Consider the following 22198-nt stretch of genomic DNA (forward strand, 5'->3'; position numbering starts at 1 on the left):
CCAAGTTCATCCGCCACAGTGCTCTATCCTCCCGACTTGACTCAGCCCCTTCCCAGGGGAAGCTCTCAGACAGCGTTTGTTAAAATTTAATTTGAGCCACAAAACCTAGTGTCAGAGCAGAACAAATAAACACTGCACAGGAAAACATGACCTTATCAGCCATTGCATTCTATCAGATTTCCTTTTACTGTTTGAAAGTGAGCCTGTTGCTCTAGGCCTATGGAGATACAGCCTCCGGAGATTGTCAAATCTAATCGCAAAACCCATCTGAGGGAAATGTATGGGAAAATACCCAGATCTGAATACCGGCCCCACCCTTCAAGCTTACCCTGCTCACCAGGCTTCTCAATTCATTGCTTGAAATCAAGAATGTTGAGCTTTCCAAACCCAGGTTTCTGAAACTGAAATTTTCCATGGAAAGCTGGAAGGGTGCTCCTGGGAATATTAAGTACTGTGATGGATTAGGTAACAATGGGATTATCCATACACTTCAGACAGCCTTAGAAAATCATAATGATGAAAGACATTCAGGCAGCATGGACTCTTTTTATTACATAAGAAGGCGTGGGAACATGTGAGAGACATATTTTGGTTCCTGTCCAGAGCTCCTTCCAGAGCTTGCCAGGCCTCACCAACCGACTTACATTTGTTAAAATATTTCAGATCTTGATAATGAAGCAAAACTACAAAGTAGTTTTATTTCTACTGTAGGAACATTCTGCCAGTGATCTGTTCTGAAAGCATAAAAGTTGAAGCTGTCGCAAAGAAAAAAGGGACAGAGAATGACTGTGGAATTGTTGTAAAAGAGGCAGTTTATGCAGTGCCATTGATTTCAGTTTATTTAAATAGACTTGGGCTTTAAACTTTGAAATGAAAATAGCTTAACATGTTTAAGCCTACAATTAGGCAATTAAAAGTTATACAATATTGTCTGCTTATGAAGCTTAAATCCAATTGCTCTGATCTGGGGAATTTTTAGAAGTTATTGAATCTAAGCTCTTATTTCTAGATTTAGACAGGATTAGACCTACGGTGTGTTGGTGATAAGTGTCTACTCAAAACAAATGAGGAACAGGCCCCTGTCCCCTTTGCCATTTTCTTTATGATTCTAAAGGATTCTGACAATCCAGCTCCTTCTGGTATCAATGGAAAGTCAGAGGAAAATCACCATTCACTTTGCAATTTATATTTTTAAAGGTGATTTTCATTTCATGATGCAATACATTTTTTTCAGAGAATGAATTTAAATGGTTACCTTAAGGAGAGATTTGTCCATCATTTAGATAGCATTTTGAGATATAAAAATTTAGATGAAAAGATCTGGTCTTTAAAGTCTAAACTCTAATTATGATTTGAGAGACAAAAAAAAAATACCTGAAATTAGTAATAGTAGTCATTAGAGCAAACATCTACTGAGCACCCCATAAAAACCATTATAAGGTAGGTACAATAATCATTGCTATTTTACAGATAAAACCAAATGTCTTATTGCAGGTCAAAGGACCAGTAAGTGGAGAAGCAAGATTTGAACTTGGGTCGCCTGTGTTCCTCCTGCTGATGGGGACTGTAACAACTTTCCCCACGTGCACTCGCGTGGGAAGTGAGCCGTGAGAGACTTAAAGGCATTTAGAGCCATGGTTTTCAGACTTTATATTTTATAGACTAACATGATTTTTTTTAAAAAGTAGGGAGGAAATCAATATATAGTTGCCAGGTATTTGTTGTGCCAAGTAAAGATATTTTTAAAACTACCATCCATTTTTGCCATCTTCCCACTAAAAATAAGGATATTTTAACCTCAAAATGTATGAGGACATAATTTGAGTAAAAACCAAAAGGTTTATACAAGCTGAAGAGAAACCAAAATGAAGGACATAATTTTAGAATAAAAGAAAACCCTTCAAATTGAGAAGTTTAATTTTATGAAAACCTCACAAGAAATATGAATTTTTCTTTTTCTTTTTTTTTTTTTGAGACGGAGTTTCTCTCCTGTTGCCCAGACTGGAGTGCAATGGCGCAATCTCGGCTCACTGCAACCTCCACCTCCAGGGTTCGAGCAATTCTCCTGCCTCAGCCTCCTGAGTAGCTGGGATTACAGGCATGTGCCACCATGCCATGCTAATTTTGCATTTTTAGTAGAGACGGGGGTTTCTCCATGTTCGTCAGGCTGGTCTTGAACTTCCGACCTCAAGTGATCTGCACATCTTGGCCTCCCAAAGTGCTGGAATTACAGGCATGAGCCACTTCGTACACCCTATTTTTTTAATTCTTTGATATGACTACAGATCAGTGAAAATGTCACAGATCAGCACTGCTCTATTGACTGGCATTTGGAAAACACTAGCTCAAGGATAGTGAAGAAATTTCTGATGAAAGATGTAAAACATCTGGACAAGATAAGGACAGAAACAATTCAGCAACCACATCCAGTTCAGTGTTTGCCCGATTCTTTTGTTTGGAGTCTCTCCAGCCCTGCAAAACCTCTTCAGATGATCCCTTGAAGCACTCATCTTTAGCCACTAGAAATGCTCTGGAAGGCAGAAAAACAAGAAATAAACCACCTTAATTATATTCAGAGCTTTAACTGCACTAGATGCTCTAAGTCTTTCAAACCCAATTCATTTTACTCTCTATTTTTCAGTCTCTCACTTTTGCTCATTCTCTTGTTTCATGTTGTGCTTTAGAGTTCAATGGCTCTGTCTCTCCATCTAGAATTTGGCATCCTTCCACCGCTATTCAAATTTTCCTACAGTCTCAAATAATATAGATTGCTTTGGGCAATCCACCCCTCCCAGCTCAAACATTCCAGGAATCCTTATCTCAGGGTCACATCCTTAGCAGGCAGCTCTCTACCTATTTTACTTCTATCTCACTGGAGTGAACTAGATAATAACAAAAGCTTTTCTACATCCTGTACAAACACTGCAGAGTCTGTGTAATCTATAGCTTGTGATAAAATGATATGTAGAGAACATCTGCTGTTTTTACCTGTAAAGCATTCCTTACTCCTTGTTTTGACAGCAGCACTCCAATTTTACTGAGGGGATAACCCATACCATGTGAATATATTCTTGAAGAAACTGTCAATCAAGGTGGTGCAGACCTGCAAGCCACCTTTGCCACCATGCCAAAGGGTTGGCATAAAATTACCCATACTAGGCAGATAAGACTCTCTTCCATGAATCTGGAATTTGAACATCTAACCTAGCAGCACAGGGCAGAAAAATCATCAGAGGTGAATCATTCTGATTATGGCACTTTGAGTAGATTTTTTAATTTGTGAAATGTAGTTTCCCAGAGCATCCTTGCTTCCTATTTTTCCTGATTCAGTCTTCCTTTCTGTTCTCTGCTGCTTTATAGCTTCTGTAACTCACCTTCCTTCCCCTCTTGTTTGCTTAAGTTAATCGGAATCTATTTCTGATGCTTATAATAAAACACACTAGCTAACACATTTTGTTTATTACTATTATTCCTAATAAAAATTGCTAAGGATCTCCACCATTACCTCAGGGGATAGTTAGATTTATTGCCAATTTACCCCTGAGCACAGTTAGACTTAGCAAGACTAAGTAGTTTGCCTGAGATTATGCTACCAGGTAGAGGAGGCAGGGTTTGAACCCCAGGTCTGTTTGACCTCTCAAACTGCCTCTAGTCATGACAAGTACAGTATATATTGTTTCAATACTGTGGGTTAAGCACAGATCTTCTCAAGGAAATATATAAAGCCTGCAGTTGAAGACAATTCTGATCTTTGTATAGATAGCAATCTGAATATCTGAACTCTCCAAGTTTTGAGACACACTGAGAAAATATGCATGCAGAATTCCTTTTAAGCATTTTCATTTTTCTTTTTGCTGGATATGCCATATGTTAAATAAGGAACATATCTAGACATCTAATGCAGTCAGCTAGTGGAAAGAACGGGAGGGAAGAGGTGCGTGGTGAGCCCTGACTGTTCAGTCAACAAGTGCTAACTGAGCATCTGTTCTTTGCTATGTGCTATGCTAGGCACTAGAAGTACAGAGCAGAAAAGACACAGCTCTTGTTGCCTGCTAAATGAGAACATTATCCAAACACTTGTTAAAGATGGTAAGGCAGACTTTATTCAAGAGAACTATGGTGATAGGGTCACCACCATGGGATCTTGCAGCGGAGAGATCGGACGACTCCAACTCCAACAAGGATAAGTGGGAATTTATAACCAAGGGTGGGGTCAGTGGATGGAAAATTACTAGAGGAAACATCAAGGATAAGGAGTTCCTGATTAAAGTGACTGGATAGGATTACTCCTGAAGGCAGGCCGTGATGATAAGATATCAAAGTGGTCAGATACCAAGGGTGGGAGATTTTTTTCACTAATCTGATTTAGCAGGATTTCTGCTCAAACTAGATTCTATAAGGACACAAAGTTTCAATCCTAGTTCTCTATTTTTCTGTTCAGTAGGCTGTTATAACTCTGTATATTTTTTAAAAGTTGATTCTAACCTTGCCCCATGTATTTTACTCTAGAATAGCTCTAGTTCTGTCCAATAGAAATAAAATGCAAGCAGCAGCATGTATAATTCTAAATGTTCTAGTAGCCACTTTGTAAAAAGTGAAAACTGAAAGGTAAAATTAATGTTAACATAAACTATTTAACTCAATATAAAGTATTTTTATTTATCATGTAATCAAAATGAAAATTATTGACTATATTTTATGTTTTTTAAACAAAATCTTCAAAACCCAGTGTGTATTTTATACTTACAATATGCCTCAATTCAGATGCTAAATTTTCATCAAAATATTTTATTGGTACTTGGTTTTCATAAACTTTGGATTTGAAAAAATAGATGTACATACCCAAATTATTTGAAACGTAAGCTTTCCAATAACTGAATGAGCACCAAAAATCATTATCCTTCACATTTGCATCCCTATTGACAAAACTGGTTCATCATTTTTCAAAAAATGAATTTGATTTCAAAGCAAAAGCAGGCCAAGTTCAGGACTCAGAGTAGCCTCAGATTTTGGTCAAAGGAGAGGGTCTTTGTCAAGCCCAAAGAGCCTAAAAGATAAACAATCTGGAAAAATGTTTTAATTGTGAGATAATTAAAATAATAAATATTTCAAATTAATTACTAATTTTAATTTAGATAGATACCACTGTAACTTGTGCTCCACATATAAAATATTCTAATAAATATGTTACAATGTTACACCAGTGCATAAAAAATAAGCATTCAAACTGAATCAACCCTTTGACAATAACAAGAAATGATGCAGATGCTCAACACACACTATATAGTGACACAGGATTTTCTTCTTGGTCACTTTGCAAGCTGGGAACCTCCAGCCAGTGACACCCTGCCTGGGCACATTACCCACTGCAGGAGATGGCCCACCCACTCGGCTGCCAGGGCCAAGTCTGTCTTGCACACCAGTCCCCAAGTTCTTATCCTGCACCCAAGAAGAATGAGAATGTGTTGACAGTCTAAGAGTGAGCAAGGCAGGTTTTTAAATTTAATTTAATTTAATTTCAAGTTCCAGAATACATGTGCAGGATGTGTAGGTTTGTTACATAGGTAAACATGTGCCATGGTGGTTTGTTGCACCTATCAACCCATTGCCTAGGTATTAAGCCCAAGGCAGGGGTTTTTATTGAGTGATGAAACAGCTTTCAGCAAAGAGGGGACATGGGAGTGGTCCCCCTACCTAAAGGTGGGAAAGTGCCCCTCAATGTGACAGAGTCCTGGGCTTTCATGGGCTCAGAATGGGGGAGGGGCAGGCCATAGGTAGTTTTTGAAAAGGCAACATTCGATTGGTTAAAAGGCATTATTCAGAAAATTTAATCAGGAAAGGGTGGGCAAACAGGAACAAAAGTTCTCACTCTGGGTTGCAGGTTTCATCCAGGACCAGCGGTCTGGTCTTTCAGCCTTCAGGCTGTTTTGGGCTTGAAGGTGGGGTTTCACCAGAGACCCACCCCTATCTGCTTAGGCATTTGGCTGCCTCCTGTTGCTACAAACAGAATAAAGATGGTGTCTTACATGTTGCAGTGCTTGTAAAACTTAGAAACAATAAAGTTATATTTAACAGAAAAATAGTTTACCTAGCCTTGGTTTTAAAATTTAAATGTAAAATAATTAAAATAAAATAAAATTAAAAATTTGTCTCCTCAGATGCACTAACCACATTTCAAGTACCCAGTAACCATGAAAGGAATGCTTGCTACAGTGTCAATAATCAGTACTAAGAGGGAAGTTTATAAGTGCTTACATCAAAAAAGAAGAAAAACTTCAAATAAATAACCTAATGATGCATCTTAAAGAACTAGAAAAGCAAGAGCAAACCAAACCCAAAATTAGTAGAAGAAAAGAAATAATAAACATAAGAGAAGAAATAAAATTGAAATGAAAACAATACAAAAGATCGATGAAATAAAATGTTGGCTTTTGAAAACTTAAAATGGAGAAAACTTTAGCCAGACTAAATAAAAAAGAGAGATGATCCAAAATAAATAAAATCAGAGTTGAAAAAGGAGATATTACCAATGAGCAAAATTTTAAGTGCCAAGGAAAAGAAAAGCTTATTTATGACTTAGCTAAGACAGGTATGATCATTTATGTTGAAATTGAAACTTTCTACAATACAAACCAAAAAAACAATTTTACATGTTTTTACAATATGAATCAATACGTACAAGCTTTTAATTGTAATTGACAGAATTGTGTATATTGGCTATAAGAACCATAAGAATAATTTAAGGAATGCTTTGTTTATAATAGTATATATAGAGCTGCTTTTCAATGTCTGCAATATACCTTTGAATTTCATGTTAATAACACCGAGTTGACATAAGAATTAGCAAATTTACTAAGCTTGGACAGCTATGCTTTTGCTTCAATGTCAAATCCATTCTTTGAAAAATGATGAACTGGTTTTGTCAATATGGATGTAAATATGAAAACATAGTGATTTTTGGTGTGCATTCAATTATTAGAAAGCTTACATTTCAAACAATTTGGGTATGTATATCTACTTTTTCAAGTCCAAAGTTTATGAATCCAAGCACCAATAAAATATTTTGATGAAAATTTAGCAGATACTAAATTGAGACATATTGTAAGTATAAAATACACACTGGATTTTGAAGATTTTGTTTAAAAAACATAAAATACAGTTATTAATAATTTTCATTTTGATTACATGATAAAAAATACCTTAGCTATATTGGGTTAGACAGTATATGTTACAAAGTTAATTTTACCTTTCAATTTTCACTTTTCACAATGTGGCTACTAGAACATTTAAAATTATATATGCTGCTTGCATTATATTTCTGTTGAACAGAGCTGGAGCTACTCTAGAGTAAAATACATGGGGCAAGGTTAGAATCAACTTTTAAAAAATATGCAAAGCAATAAAAGCCTTCCAAATAGAAGAATAGAGAACTGAGATTGAAATCAAGAGAGAAAGGTGTCAGAGGAGGAAAACATTTCAGAGAAAGAATTATCAAAATGTCAAAAGCCATGGAGAGGTTGTAAGATGTAATGGAGGAAAAAATATGTGTAAAACCCCAATTGCCTTAGAAGGAGGACTTGAATTTGCCAAACAGAAATCTTTGTGGTTCTGCCAAGCTAGACTTGCGAAGCTTAATTAAGTGGGCCTAGTTTAGTGTTTGGGAGTAGAACTTGGAGAGAACTGAATGACTTTGCCTAATAGAATGAGAAGAATTTGGGATCCTAAGTGTGGAGAGGGGACAAGGACAAACTTAGGAATGAGGTAAAAGGGAGGCATCAGAGGAGAAGGAAGAAAGAGGAGCCAGCGATATGTCTTGATGCTAAACACCAAGTGGGATGAAGGAGTGAGGGGGAGGCTGAAGAGCTGCTGAAAAGTGGGATGACTAATGCCATGTTTGAAGTTGTTGAGTTTGCCTCAGCATAATTCATCTCCTCTGTATCTACCAAACTATAGTAAATTCTGCTGCCCACACACAGACCTTTCTGAGTGTAGTTTGTATAAATAATGGAAAAGGATTAAATGGCAAGTATGGATTGTTGTGGGGTAGGACAACATGCATGGGCTGTAAAATAATCCACTGCAGAACTGATAGAGTGGAGCTGTGGACCCAAGTTTGGGGTAACCATGGAAAGATTGGAAAGTGCCTTATGCTCCCACATGTCCTAGGTGGCGGCATGTAGTTTAGATCTGATCTAAATCTCCAGGGTGAAAGTAACTCAAGTTAACATTTCAGTTACAAAGATAAAGTCAGAAGAACATTCTTTGGGTTCAGCAACAAGAAGGTACTTGGGGACCTTGGAGAGTGGTGGACGGTCCTGATTCGGGAGGTGAGGAGGCAGACACAGTGAGCTTGGAGTCCTCTCTTTGGAGCTTTGCTGTGAGGGGAAGGAAGGAGAGTAAAGTGTCTAGAAAGGTTTTATTTTTCTTAAGGATTGGAGGTTGGAGCACCTCTGCATGCTAAATAGAGCAGTAGAAAGTCTATTGTTTCTATAAAATGGCTTCATATTGAGAGTACATTTATAAGGCCTTCTAATAACAAAGCAGAAGTGGCAGTGATACAAATTGGAGCAGCAGAAAGTGAATTTCAAAATTTCAGTGTGGTGCTGGTGCAAACGATGTTAATCAAGAAACTAAGACTGGTTAGCTGTGGACTCGAATGTTATATAACCTGGCTTGCACCAGGAACTGAAGGTCAGTGACACAGGGATGATTGTGAGTTGTGAGCCAGCACTGAACCAACTGGTAGATCCAAGATAGTAATATTCCCCTTCCAATCAATGCTTAGCAGGTCCTTATTAGCACCTCTTAGCCTTTGCACAGTACCTTTCCAATACAGGTGATCCTTGAACTGTATGGGTCTACTTATATGTGTTTTTTTTTTCAATAGAAGTTATACCAAGTGTGCCTTCCTCTTCTGCCTTGCCTTCTACCTCTTCCATGTGTTGCACCTCTGCTACCCTGAGACAGCAAGACCAACCCTTCCTCTTCCTCCTCCTCAGCCTACTCAATGTGAAGACAATGAGGACGAAGACCTTTATGATGATCCATTTCCACTTAATGAATAGTAAATATATTTTCTCTTCCTTATGATTTTCTTAACAACATTTTCTTTTCTCCAGCTTATTTTATTGTAAGGCTACAGTGTATAATACATGTACAAAATTCGTGTTAATGGACTGTTTCTTATTCCTAAGGCTTCTGGTCAATAATAGGCTATTTGTGGTTAAGTTTTGAGGAAGTCAAAAGTTATACATGGATTTTTTTTACTGTGCAAGGGTCAGTACACCAACCCCTGAGTTATTCAAGGGTCAACTGTGTTATTTTTATCATCTCATTTAGTAAAATACAGACTGGATGGATGGATAGATGGATGGTGTGATGGTTAATTTTAGGGGTCAGCTTGACTGAACAGACAGATGCCTGGTTGGCTGGTAAAACATTGTTTTTGGGTGTGTCTGTGAGAGTGTTTCCAGAAGAGATTGATGTGTGAGTCAATGGACTAGGAGAAGACCAGTCCTCAGTGCAGGCAGGCACCATCCTATTTGTTGGAGGTTAGGACAAATGGGCAGAAGAAGGAGGATTGCTCTCTCTCTGCTCTCTCTCTCTGCTTTCTGGAGAGGTGTGTTTCTTCTTTTCCTGCCTTTGGACATAAGACTCCAGGTTTTTCATCTTTTGGATTCTGAGACTTGCACACACAGCCTCCTGGAGGCTCTTAGGGGTCTGGTCTCAGACTGGAGGCTGCACTATCAGATTCCTTGGTTCTGAGGCTTCAGACTTGAACTGAGCCATGCTAATGGCTTTTCTGTTTCTCTAGCTTACAGACCAGCCTATCATAGAACTTCTCTGCCTCTCTGATTGTGTGAGCCAATTTTTCCCTAATAAATCTTTTTTCATATATCCTACTGGTTCTGTCTCTCTGGAGAACCCTGACTAATACAGATGGGTAATGGGGTAATGGATAGATAAAAACAGAAATATTGGGGAAAAATAACAGTGACCTTCAGGTTTGTAGGAGCTCTGTCTTAGTCCATTTGTGTTGCTATAAAGGAAGACCTAAGGCTGAGTAGTTATAAAGATAAGAGGCTTATTTAGCTCACAGTTCTGCAGGCTATACAGAAAGCATGGCACTAGCGTCTGCTTCTGGTGACGGCTCAGGCTATTCTCAGTGGAACACCAATGGCAGAGAGTGAAGGGGAGCTGGCATGCAGAGATCACATGGCAAGAGAAGAAGCAAGAGAGAGGGGAGGGAGGTGCCAGGCTTTACCAACCAGTTCTTGTGGGAATTAATAGAGCAAAAACTCACTCCTGAGATAATGGCACCAAGCCATTCATGAGAGATCCACCCCCATGACCCAAACACCTCCCACTAGGTCCCATCTCCAACACTGGAGATCAAATTTTAACATGAAGTTTGTAGGGAACAAATATCTAAACCATAGCTAGCTCCTACATGAATGATAACACAGGCTTCCATGTTCCCCAAAGGCAGAGTTAGAGGAGGCTTTGTTAACCCACAGCATAGAGTTATGGATTAGAGAGGACACAAATCCTTGTATATTAAAAATTATATACTACAGCAAATCATATAGCAAGATTTGTTTTGTTTTTATATGGAGGTCTTAAAAACGTGATAGAAATGGATATTTCTTTTTTTTTTTTTTTTTTTTTTTGAGACAGAGTCTCGCTCTGTCGCCCAGGCTGGAGTGCAGTGGCGCAATCTTGGCTCACTGCAAGCTCCGCCTCCCGGGTTCACGCCATTCTCCTGCCTCAGCCTCTCCGAGTAGCTGGGACTACAGGCACCCGCCACCATGCCCGGCTGATTTTTTTGTTTTTTTTTTTTTTTTAGTAGAGACGGGGTTTCACCATGGTCTCGATCTCCTGACCTCGTGATCTGCCCGCCTCAGCCTCCCAAAGTGCTGGGATTACAAGCATGAGCCACCGCGCCCGGCCAGAAATGGATATTTCTAAGATGTTTAAATTGTGGACCTAAAGAAACATATAGACTAGTCATCAGGGGCTGGCAACTATTAGGTTCACACACTAGTACTTACCCCCTCCACTCTCCTTTCACAAATACACATGTTAAACATTACTTACATGTCAGAGCATTTTCGTCCTTTGTGCATGGCCACAGAATCCCTAATGTAGTATCCCAGGCAGCCTCCACCAAACAATTACTATAAGCATAAGAGTTGAAATCATACTGAGATTAGATGATTTTTCAAGTCATTTCCACTACTACATTTTATAATAATTCTAGTTAATGAAAAGAATCAACTCCACTCACCCTCACCCTCACATCACCTGCATAATCCGCTGATTAGCTACATCGCCAAAGTACTTCCACAAGTATCATGTAATCTGATATATCTGCATGGATTCTAGGCATCAATTATACCTATTTTAGATTACAATGTGCCTTAATCATGAATTCTTATGCAGTTTGATTTATTTAAATAGACATTATTGATCACTTCCTGTGTGCTACATGATAGAGAAATAAAGATACATAGAAGGTAGGCAGACCCATTGAACATTAAATCAGTGGCAAGTGTTCTAGTGGTTGTTAAAAAGTTATATAATTTCAGAAAAACGGTATTCTTGCTTGGGAAGTTGTGAGCAGGCTTCACTGAGGAAGTATGGGCCAAAAGAACCTTGAAAATAAATAGAACCTTGTGGAACTAAAGATGAAAGGGCTTTATGGATAGTGGCAATATTAGGAACAAAGACCAGAGAAAAGGAACATGAATGGCACATTGGGGGAATGGTATTTAAGTCTGGAGCATGGGGCACATTGTTGAGCTGGAGGCATTGATGAGAGAGAAGATTTTTAAGGACTTAGAATGAAGTTAAGTTTGGATATTATCTTACTTGTAATGGGAATCCACTTAGGGTTTCTGAGCATTGATTTGACAAGTTAACTTACAGCAGCAGTATTGAGGATGAACCGCAGAAGGAAAAGAATAAGGGTCAAGAGATAAGACTATCAGGAATGTCCAGGCAAGAGATAAGCAGGCATGCATTAGAAGCTTGTAAGTTGAACTGAGAGTAGATAACAGATTTTGGGTGAAAGGAATCATAAATTGATTGCATGCTGAGATTGAGGGTAAGAAGGAAGAGTCAAGAATTTATTCACTATCATAAAAGAAAACAAATCCTGCCTTTCTTCACTTTTTCCTTTATCTATTTTTAGAAATTATTTTTCCCTCTTTTCAGAACCAAATCAAACCACCGAAGTGCCACTTGATTTTTCCAGCTGCAGCCCATCAGCTGACACCTGGACCCTTGCACATCCCAACCCTGATCTCTAGCAGCCTCCCACTTTTGATAAAGAGATGGGGAGGTAGACAAGTAAATAAATAATTCTGAGTCCCAACACTGAAGGTACAAAGTGTACTTAGGATCACCAACTCCTAATTTTTGCCTTTGAATTTTAGAATTATATTACCTTGCTATCAACTTACCCAAACATTCACTGACCAGTAAAAACTTGAATTCTTATTAAGAAGTAGGTGAGAAATCATATTAGGCCTATCAAAACTACTGGACCTACTCTTTGCAGGGTTCTGCAAAACTCAGTCTGTCAATTCAGAGATTCAAAGGTGAGACCCCAAAAGCCAGCCCAGTCCTGATTCTCAATTACTTGCCATTGTCGTAGACAAATGGGTTGAATTTAAGGACCTTCTGAAGGGTATGGTCTATATGAGGGTCAGAAGGACATAGGTCACTCTTTTGGTTATCCGTTAGCCTGATCAGACTTCTTTTTTTTTTTTTTGAGACAGAGTCTCGCTCTGTCGCCCAAGCTGGAGTGCAGTGGCGCGATCTGGGCTCACTGCGAGCTCCGCCTCCCGGGTTCACACCATTTTCCTGCCTCAGCCTCCCGAGTAGCTGGGACTACAGGCACCCGCTACCATGCCCGGCTAATTTTTTGTGTATTTAGTAGAGACGGGGCTTCACCATGTTGGCCAGGATGGTCTCGATCTCTTGACCTCGTGATCCACCCGCCTCGGCCTCCCAAAGTGCTGGGATTACAGGCATGAGCCAGTGCGCCCGGCCAGACTTTTTTATTTAAAAAAAAAAAAAAAAAAGTAGAGGTGATATCTTCCAAGCCTAGACTCAAGAGGAAGTCTAGTAGACTACCAAGCTATTACTGGGAATGAGGCTTGGGTGGGTCTTCCTGCCGTTTAAAAGCATGGATTGTTATAGAACTAAGATAGTCTTTGTGGACCACAGTTTCCCCAGAACATTTCCTAGGATGGAATAAGTTTGATTTCTTGTTAAGGATTATGGGCTGTTGAAGATCTTGTCAGTTTCTATTATAGACAGAATTTTGGACAAAGACTTAGAATACTTCTCTGATATTAATTATTTGTGTATCAATGAGCAAATAACAACTTTACTAAGCTGTAGTTTTCTTTTTGATAAACTGATAACTTTGGGCTATGTAAGATACAATGAATTTCTCCGAGTTTCTCTCCAAAAATTTATCCTGCTAACTTCGTCGTCTTTTGTTCTCAAACTCAACTTTCCTGTTCCTCCTTGCCCCAGTTACCTTAAAAGAGCCTATCCCTTTCCCGTCAGCTCTAATCAATAACGCACATCTGTTCCCTTGGTTACCTGCACCCATTGTTCCCCTGAAACTGCACGTCTCACATGCTCCACCTCTGTACCTCATGTCCCCCTCCCCTTCTATATTTAGAAAAATATGTACAAGTAGCCAATCAGGTCAGCTCAGATTGTGCGGTCTGACCCCAGCCCACGCCGGAAGGGACACAGAGGTAGGGATTGCATTAAGAATATAAAAACCACCTAGTCTCCTTTGTTCCCTGTGCTCTTGTGATCTTGATTGATGCAAGTGGCACCCTTCTGCAGAAATAAATTCCCTTGCTGAGAGAATTAAACTTTTGCCTGAGTGCTGGTTTTACTTTGTGGCACTGAGCATTTATTCCTGAAGTATTTTATGTCCAACAGGCTATATGCTTTATCTCGGTTCCCTTCTGAGCACAACTTTTAGAATTGTTCTCCCCCCAGTTTGTGTTCATTGTGTTGCCTCTTGCGGCTTCTCCAAGGCCTTTGCTGGGCTTCTCTTGCTACTCTTTCTCATTCCCTTAGTAAAGTGAATCAATGTGATCATCCTCAGGACTAAGCTCTGCTTTTTGTTTTTTTGTTTTTTGTTTTTTTGTTTTCTATCTTGCCCAGATTCCTATCTAAGGGGTCTGGGGAGTCATGCCCTACAAACTGTAAATTCTCATCAAGGAGGTTTTATTTAACCTTATATGTCATGACTTACCTTCCAATCTGACTCTGGTATAACATTATGTGGCAAAGAAGAAAGTCAAAATATTTTACCCCAAAACACGTTTCTTTGCCATATTTTGAAATGGCCCTGCAAAGCTGTCCTTTGTGGGGGAAAATTTGCAGCTGTAAAGAATCTCTATTAACATAGCTAGATCTTTTTCTCCTAGGCCCACCCAGTCCTCAAGAGATTAACTAAGAGTCTAGCAACTTTTAAAGGTCTGAATAGGAAACAATTTGTTGTCTCTAAGGGCAGTCAGTATAAGACTTCAAAAGAACCTTGGTCTCCGTAATCTTTCGTCTTAACCTGAACATTTCCTATCTATGGATCCCAGGTCTTTAGACAAACTCAACCAATTGTCAACCAGAAAATGTTAAATTTACCTATAGCCTGGAAACCCACACCACCCCACCCCCACTTTGAGCTGTCCTGCCTTTCTAGACCAAACCAATGTATTTCTTTCTTTCTTTCTTTTTTTATTTTTGAGACGGGGTCTCACTCAGTCACCCAGGCTGGAGTGCAGTGGCATGATCTTGGCTCACTGCAACCTCTGCCTCCCAGGTTCAAGCAATTCTGCCTCAGCCTCCCGAGTAGCTGGGATTACAGACATGCACCACCACACCTGGCTAATTTTTGTATTTTTAGTAGAGATGGGGTTTCACCAATTTGGCCAGGTTGGTCTCAAACTCCTGACCTCAAGTGATCCACCTGCTTTGACCTCCCAAAGTGCTGGAATTACAGACATAAGCCACTGTGCCTGCCCCATTGTGTTTCTTAAATGTATTTGATTGATGTCTCATGCCTCCCTAAAATGGATAAAACCAAGCTGCACCCCTACCACCTTGGGCACATGTGCTCAGGACCTCCTGAAGGCTTTGTTTAGGGTCACTCATATTTGGCTTATAATAAATCTCTTCAAATATTTTACAGAGTTTGACTTTTTTCATCGACAGTCCACTGGTAAATTATGTCAGGGCTGCCTCCTCGCAGGTCTGACTTGGAAAAACAAAAGCCAAAATTGTAGCAAAGTAGAGTCTAAGCTTCAACCATGGCAGAATAAATGGTATTGGGCTTGCCCTCTCTTCATAAACAGTTTGAAAATTTGACAAAATACATGAAACAACAGTGTTCAGACATTGGACAACACGCAGCACAAGACTATGATCCCTGAGGAAATGAAATGAAGTGAGTCATTTATTACTTGGCTTTCTGCCTTGGGACACTTTCTAGAAAGTAGTGCAGGAAGGGAGAATTTGGGGAGGGCATGGAGTTTTAAGTGTATTGAGAAGATAGAGATTAGAGTCCCAGGCTTCTGAGGGCATTAAAATTTGCAGGACGGAGGGAGTACACAGAAACAAAGAAATCTTCATGGCATCTCTTGATTCTGCTGTTGAATTCTAGGCTGTGCATACATAGACAAAGTCCACAAAGTTAGACAAAAACGGAGCTCACTAAGGCCTGATAGACCTTAAAACTACAGCCATCCAGAATGAAGAGACTTAGTTAAATAGCCAAGGCATTCAACAGAGCTCTGAAAGGGTTAGGTTTTGTAGTGGAGCTCAAATAGCTCTAGATTAAAGACTCTACCAGACTACCGCTGCAAATCTTCAAAACAAGCTTCCAAAGGATTAAGTTGATCCAGAAGTTACCTGCCACTTCAAACAAAGTCAGTACTGTTAAAATAACAAATACCTGAATTCAAACACTCAATAATGTAACACTAGTACATGTAGTACTAGGCATGTGAAGAAGGAAAATATGACCAGAAGAGAAATGAATCAAGAGACCTGAAAATGACAGAAATAATGGAATGATCAGACAAGAACTTTAAATAGTTATTAAGAATATGCTTAAGAATTTAAATAAATCAACACAATGAGGAGAAATGGAAGATAAACAAATAAATGGAATGCTTAGATATGAAAAAGTTAATGTTCAACATAAAGTTCACAGAAAAAGACACTCCAGAAGAAAATCAATTAACTTGATTATAGACAATAGAAACTGCCCAAAAATAGAAAAAAGAAAAGACTGGGAAAAATAAAAAAAGAATAGAGCCTTACTGAACTTTAGGATAACAGCAAATCTTCTAATATGTGTAAAATTAGAACCTTGAAAGAAGGGGGAGTAACAGAAAAAAAAAAGAAGACAAAATGGTCACAACATTTTTCAAGTTTGTTGGAAACCAGAAATCCACATATCCAAAAAGCTCGAGCATGAAAAACACAAAGAAAATGAACCCATGGTACATCATAATCATCAAATTGCTGAAAAGGAAAAATAAAGAAATCTTAAAAGCAGACAGATAATATCAGACATTATATACAGAGGAACAAATATAAGAATAAACTCAGAACTTCACATCAGAAACACTGTAGCCAGGAAACTATGAAACCAGCTTTAAATAACTGAAAGTAAAATAATTGCAGCTTAGAATTCTATATTCAGTGAAAATATCCTATAAAATGATAGTGAAATAAAAACACTTTTTGGATAAACAAAAGGTGAGAGACGGTTGTTTTTTTTTTTTTTTACCATAAGACCTGCCTGTAAGAGATGTCTGGAACTTTTTGGACTCAAGAAAGGCTATACCATTTGAAAACTTGAATCTACACAAAGGAATGAAGAGTGTTTAAAATAGCTGAAAGATGGGTAGACACAAAAGAATATTTTCCTTTAAATTAAAAAAAAGATCTCTTTGACTTCAAGAAAAAATTAACAAGCGTATTGAAGGGTTTCTAACATATGTTGAAGCAACATGTATAGCAACAATAGCACAAAGAGTGAGAAGAGGGAAAGGAACCACTATTTTTGTGAGTTGCTTACAATATACAGAAACTGATACGATATCATTTGAAGGTAGATGATGATAATTTGAAGAGGTATATTGTAAACCCTAGAGTAAACAATGGAAAATATAACAAGTCATAGCTAATAAGCCAATAGTAGAGATCAAATACTAAAAATTAAAAAGTACTAAATCCAAGAAGTCAGGCAGGAAGGAACCAAACAGATGGGATCAATAGGAAAAAATGGCAAGATGGTCTTGGAACCAGTCATTGAATAATTGATAATTGATAATTCCATTGAATAAAAGTGGTCTAAACACTCTAATTAGCAGACAGAGATTTATAGATGGAATAAAAAAGCAAAACCTAACTACAGATGAACAATGTGGGGGTCAGGGCCACCAACCCTCATGCAGTAAAACATCCGAACATAACTTTTCACTCCCCAAAGACTTAACTACTAATATCTTACTGTTGACCAAAGCCTTATAGATAACATAGTCAATTAACACATATTTTGTATGTTATATGTGTTATATACTGTTCTCTTAAAGTCAGCTAGAGAAAAGAAAATGTTATTAAGAAAGTCATAAGGAAGAGTACTATACTGTATTGATACTGTAAGCTCTATGCTCTGTTTACAGGATGAATTGTCTGTCTGAACTGGTGGCAACCACTGGCGGCAACCACAGCTGCAGACGTCAATCTACAGTATCTATCAAGCAATTCAACTTCTTGTAATGTCATGACTTTTCTTAGGAGCACTGCCAGCATCCCTGGTGGCACTTTGTATGGGTCCCATGATGTTACTAAAGGTTTAAGATATTGCACAAAACATGATTTAAGAAATGCACAAGGACCATGAAAGACCACTTTTTTTTTTTTTTTTTTTTTTTTTGAGACGGAGTCTCGCTCTGTCGCCCAGGCTGGAGTGCAGTGGCGCAATCTAGGCTCACTGCAAGCTCCGCCTCCCGGGTTCACGCCATTCTCCTGCCTCAGCCTCTCCGAGTAGCTGGGACTACAGGCGCCCGCCACCATGCCCAGCTAATTTTTTGTATTTTTTAGTAGAGACGGGGTTTCACTGTGGTCTCGATCTCCTGACCTCGTGATCTGCCCGCCTCGGCCTCCCAAAGTGCTGGGATTACAAGCGTGAGCCACCGCGCCTGGCCTAAAAGACCACTTTTTATTGTGATATGCTCTTTACTAGAGAGATTAAGTTGCTCAGGTGGAGTTGATTACATCACATGGCATTTTAAGCAGAGATCTACAACACTTGAGCTCGCCACAACAGCAATAGCAGGTGGCTAGGAAATTATTACAGTATGAACTACAGTTAATTTCATACACTTATGATTTAATACTGAATCTTTAAATTGTTTACATTTCTTTTGACTGCAAATGGCACCATGTATGGTCTGTGTTTGTGTAAGTTTTGATAAATTTTAATTTTTATTACAGATATGTGTATACTTTGTGGTAGTAAATGATAAAATAGGCTAATATATCTACACATATTTTAGCCACTCATGATGTACCTAACTTTTTCTTTTTTTTTTTTCAGACGGAGTCTCACTCTGTCGCCCAGGCTGGAGTGCAGTGGCGAGATCTCGGCTCACTGCAAGCTCCGCCTCCCTGGTTCACACCATTCTCCTGCCTCAGCCTCTCAGAGTAGCTGGGACTACAGGCGCCCGCCACCACGCCCGGCTAATTGTTTTGTATTTTTAGTAGAGACGGGGTTTCACCGTGGTCTCGATCTCCTGACCTCGTGATCCGCCCGCCTCGGCCTCCCAAAGTGCTGGGATTACAAGCGTGAGCCACCGCGCCTGGCCGAACTTTTTCTTAATTTTTAAAATATTTCTAGGCTATGTGTTTCACCAGTGAGTTTTTTCAAATTGTCACAAATCTTCAAAAAAAATTTCCAATAGATTTATTGAAAAAACTCCATGTATTAGTGCACCTATGTAGTTCAAATCCACATTGTTCAAGGCTCAACTGTATATGCTATCTGCAAGAAATGCACTTTAAAAAACAGTTCGATTTAGGCCGGGCGCGGTGGCTCACGCTTGTAATCCCAGCACTTTGGGAGGCCGAGGCGGGCGGATCACGAGGTCAGGAGATCGAGACCATGGTGAAACCCCGTCTCTACTAAAAATATAAAAAATTAGCCGGGCGTGGTGGCGGGCGCCTGTAGTCCCAGCTACTCAGAGAGGCTGAGGCAGGAGAATGGTGTGAACCTGGGAGGCGGAGCTTGCAGTGAGCCGAGATCGCGCCACTGCACTCCAGCCTGGGCGACAGAGCGAGACTCCGTCTCAAAAAAAAAAATAAATAAATAAATAAATAAAAATAAAAATAAAAATAAAAAACAGTTCGATTTAAAATAATGATAGAAGAATGTTGGGATTCAATCAGTATGGTGGCAGAAATATTAAAGAGAAATATTAGGGAAAGTTATAGGGAATAGTCACAGACCTTTTGGAAGGCCGAAAAGTTACATAGCTTGTAATAATTGAACAGGCTGAAGGCAGCTGGTTCTTACCTTAGAGTATTAGGTCATAGGGTAAATACTAGGGACAACAAAGGCTTCCCCAGTTAAGTCTGTTTACTCGACCTCCATTAACTAACCTTTGACCCAGATGGCCCTCTAGGGAGGAAGTCGACTAGGCATATTGCCCCCTAATGGTATTTACTTTAGACCACGGTACCTGAGCTTTAATCATTGGTAGAACTACTCTCTTAACCGTGTTAATTATCCACAAGTGTGTTGGCTCAGCTTCTGTTGTTAATTGTATATGAAATTAATGCCTGGAGTGTGAGCTGCTCAGGGCCAGCCGCAGTGACAAGCCTCTTTTGGTGTGCAGGCAGTCGGACATTCAGCTGGACTGGAAAAACAGAATATCTGTGTGTCAGTGTACGTTTTATTCATCCTTCGTTTGGGTCAAGGTCTGCGGGCAGATCCCCGCAGCTAATGCCCTGAAACGTGAGGAGCCTTACCTCAGAAGAATATATACCATGTAAATATTTATCACAAGAAAACTGGAGGGGTTATATTCCTATTATGCAAAGTGGAACTCAAGACAAGAAATATTATCCATAATAAAGAAGGACATTTTATAATGGTAAAAAGTTAATTCCTTAAGAAGACATAACAATCCTAAATATGTATGCACCTAATTAAAGACCATTAGTATGTGTGGAATAAAAACTGGAAGAACTAAAAAAAAGACAAATTTATGAGTAGATGAAGATTTTGACACCCGTCTGTCCGTCATTGTTAGAATAAGTAGACAAAAAAATGAGGAAATACATAAAATATTTGAACAATAATATTAATGAGCTAGACTTAGTTGACATTTATAGAACGCTCCACCCAATAAGGCAGATAACATCATATTTTTCAGTGCACTTAGACTGTTAACCAAGATAGACCATTTGCTAGACCATAAAACTAACTAAAAAAATCTGTGGATTTCAAAAGTGTGGAATCATGCAGAACATGTACTCAGACCACAACAAAATTAAACAAGAAATAAATTTTTAAAAATCTGGAAACTCTCCAAGTATTTTGGAATTAAATGATACTTCTCTCATTAACACATGGGTTAAAAAGTAAACAGAAGGGAAATTGGAAAATATTTTGAACTAAATAAAAAGAAAAAATACACAGAGAAATTTATGTGATAGCATTGAGACAGAAAATTGAAAGTTTTAAATGATTACATTAGAAAACACAAAAGATCTAAAATCAATCACCCAAGAAAGTTAGCAAATGAAGAGCAATATAAATCCTAAAAAAGAAAGCAAGAAATAGGAATACAAAATAAAGAACACTAATGAAACAAGAAGTTAGTTCTTTTAAAAGATCAATAAAATTGATAAATGATAGACTAGTAGTGCGAAAAAGAGGAGACATAAATTGGTAATATCGGAAATCTAAAAGGAGATATCACTACAGATCTTGCAAATATTACAAGGTTAATAGAGGCATTATGAGCAATTTTATGCTGTTTTATACACTCAATCACTTGGATGAAATGAAATTATCTAAAGACATATATTGCCCAAATTCAGAAAAGAAGAAATAAAACATCTGAATAAACTTATAGCCACTACAAAGAACAACACAGGCTGAGATGGCTTCATCTGTAAATGTTACTAATCCTACACAAACAGCTTTAAGTAAAAGAAGAACCCATCCCTACTCATTTAATAAGGACAGATTTATCATGATAGCAAAACTAGACAAAGACACTACAGCCTAAACATATGAAAATCTTTAACACAATGTGAAAATCTTTAACAAAATGAATCCAGCAACATATTAAAAGGTTAAAAAATCATTAAGAAGTAGAGTGTATCTCACAAATATAAAGTTGGTTTAACATTTGAAAATTAATCAGTGTAATTCACCATATTAGCAGAATAAAGGGAAAATATATGAATATCTTAATGGATGCAAATTAAAACCACACTGAAATACCAGAATACACCCATTAGGATTGCTAGAATTGAAAAGGCAATATCAAGTGTTGGCAAGAATATAAGGCAACTAGAACTCTCATGTTATTGGAGGGAATGTCTACGTTACAAGCACATTGGAAAATGTTTTGGTCATTTCTTATACAATTAAATATACAGCTGAACAAGTGGTCTCTTAGATATTTATATTTATGCAAAAAAGAAACACATACCCACACAAAATTTGTTTTTAAATATTCATACAAATATTATTTATAATAGCTACAATCTTTCAGTTTTTTACAACTCAAAAATCCATCAAATGGGAATTTATCACAAAAACTATTGGGTATCTTCACAATGGAAGACTATGCAGCAATAAAATGCAATAAACTGCCAATATATGCAAAAGTATAGATAAATTTCAAAAAATTAATTAAGCAAAAAAAGTCAGACTTAAAAAAAGTACATACTGTATGAGTCTTTTTACATATTAGGACAGGAAAAATGAATCTATAAGTACTGAAAGCTGATCAGAAAATGATTGGTGGCCATAGTAGAGAAAGGGGTTGAATGGAAAGGGTCATAGGAGGATTTTTGGGGGTGATGTGTCTTAAATCTTGATTCCGGCTGTGGTTACACAGATGTACATTATACA

General features: G+C 38.3%; 1 long non-coding RNA gene across 1 annotated transcript in view; it reads right to left on the minus strand.

The window, feature by feature from the left end:
- Nucleotides 1–542: 542 nt before the first annotated feature.
- LOC131384304 (uncharacterized) overlaps nucleotides 543–22198 on the minus strand; it is a 46549-nt gene continuing 24893 nt past the window's right edge. The window contains exon 4 of the long non-coding RNA XR_009215014.1: nucleotides 543–2530. This is a non-coding gene — a long non-coding RNA (uncharacterized LOC131384304). The remainder of the gene's footprint in view (nucleotides 2531–22198) is intronic.

Source organism: Hylobates moloch, unplaced genomic scaffold (genome assembly GCF_009828535.3).
Source record: "Hylobates moloch isolate HMO894 unplaced genomic scaffold, HMol_V3 SCAFFOLD_9, whole genome shotgun sequence".
Classification (NCBI taxonomy): domain Eukaryota; kingdom Metazoa; phylum Chordata; class Mammalia; order Primates; family Hylobatidae; genus Hylobates; species Hylobates moloch.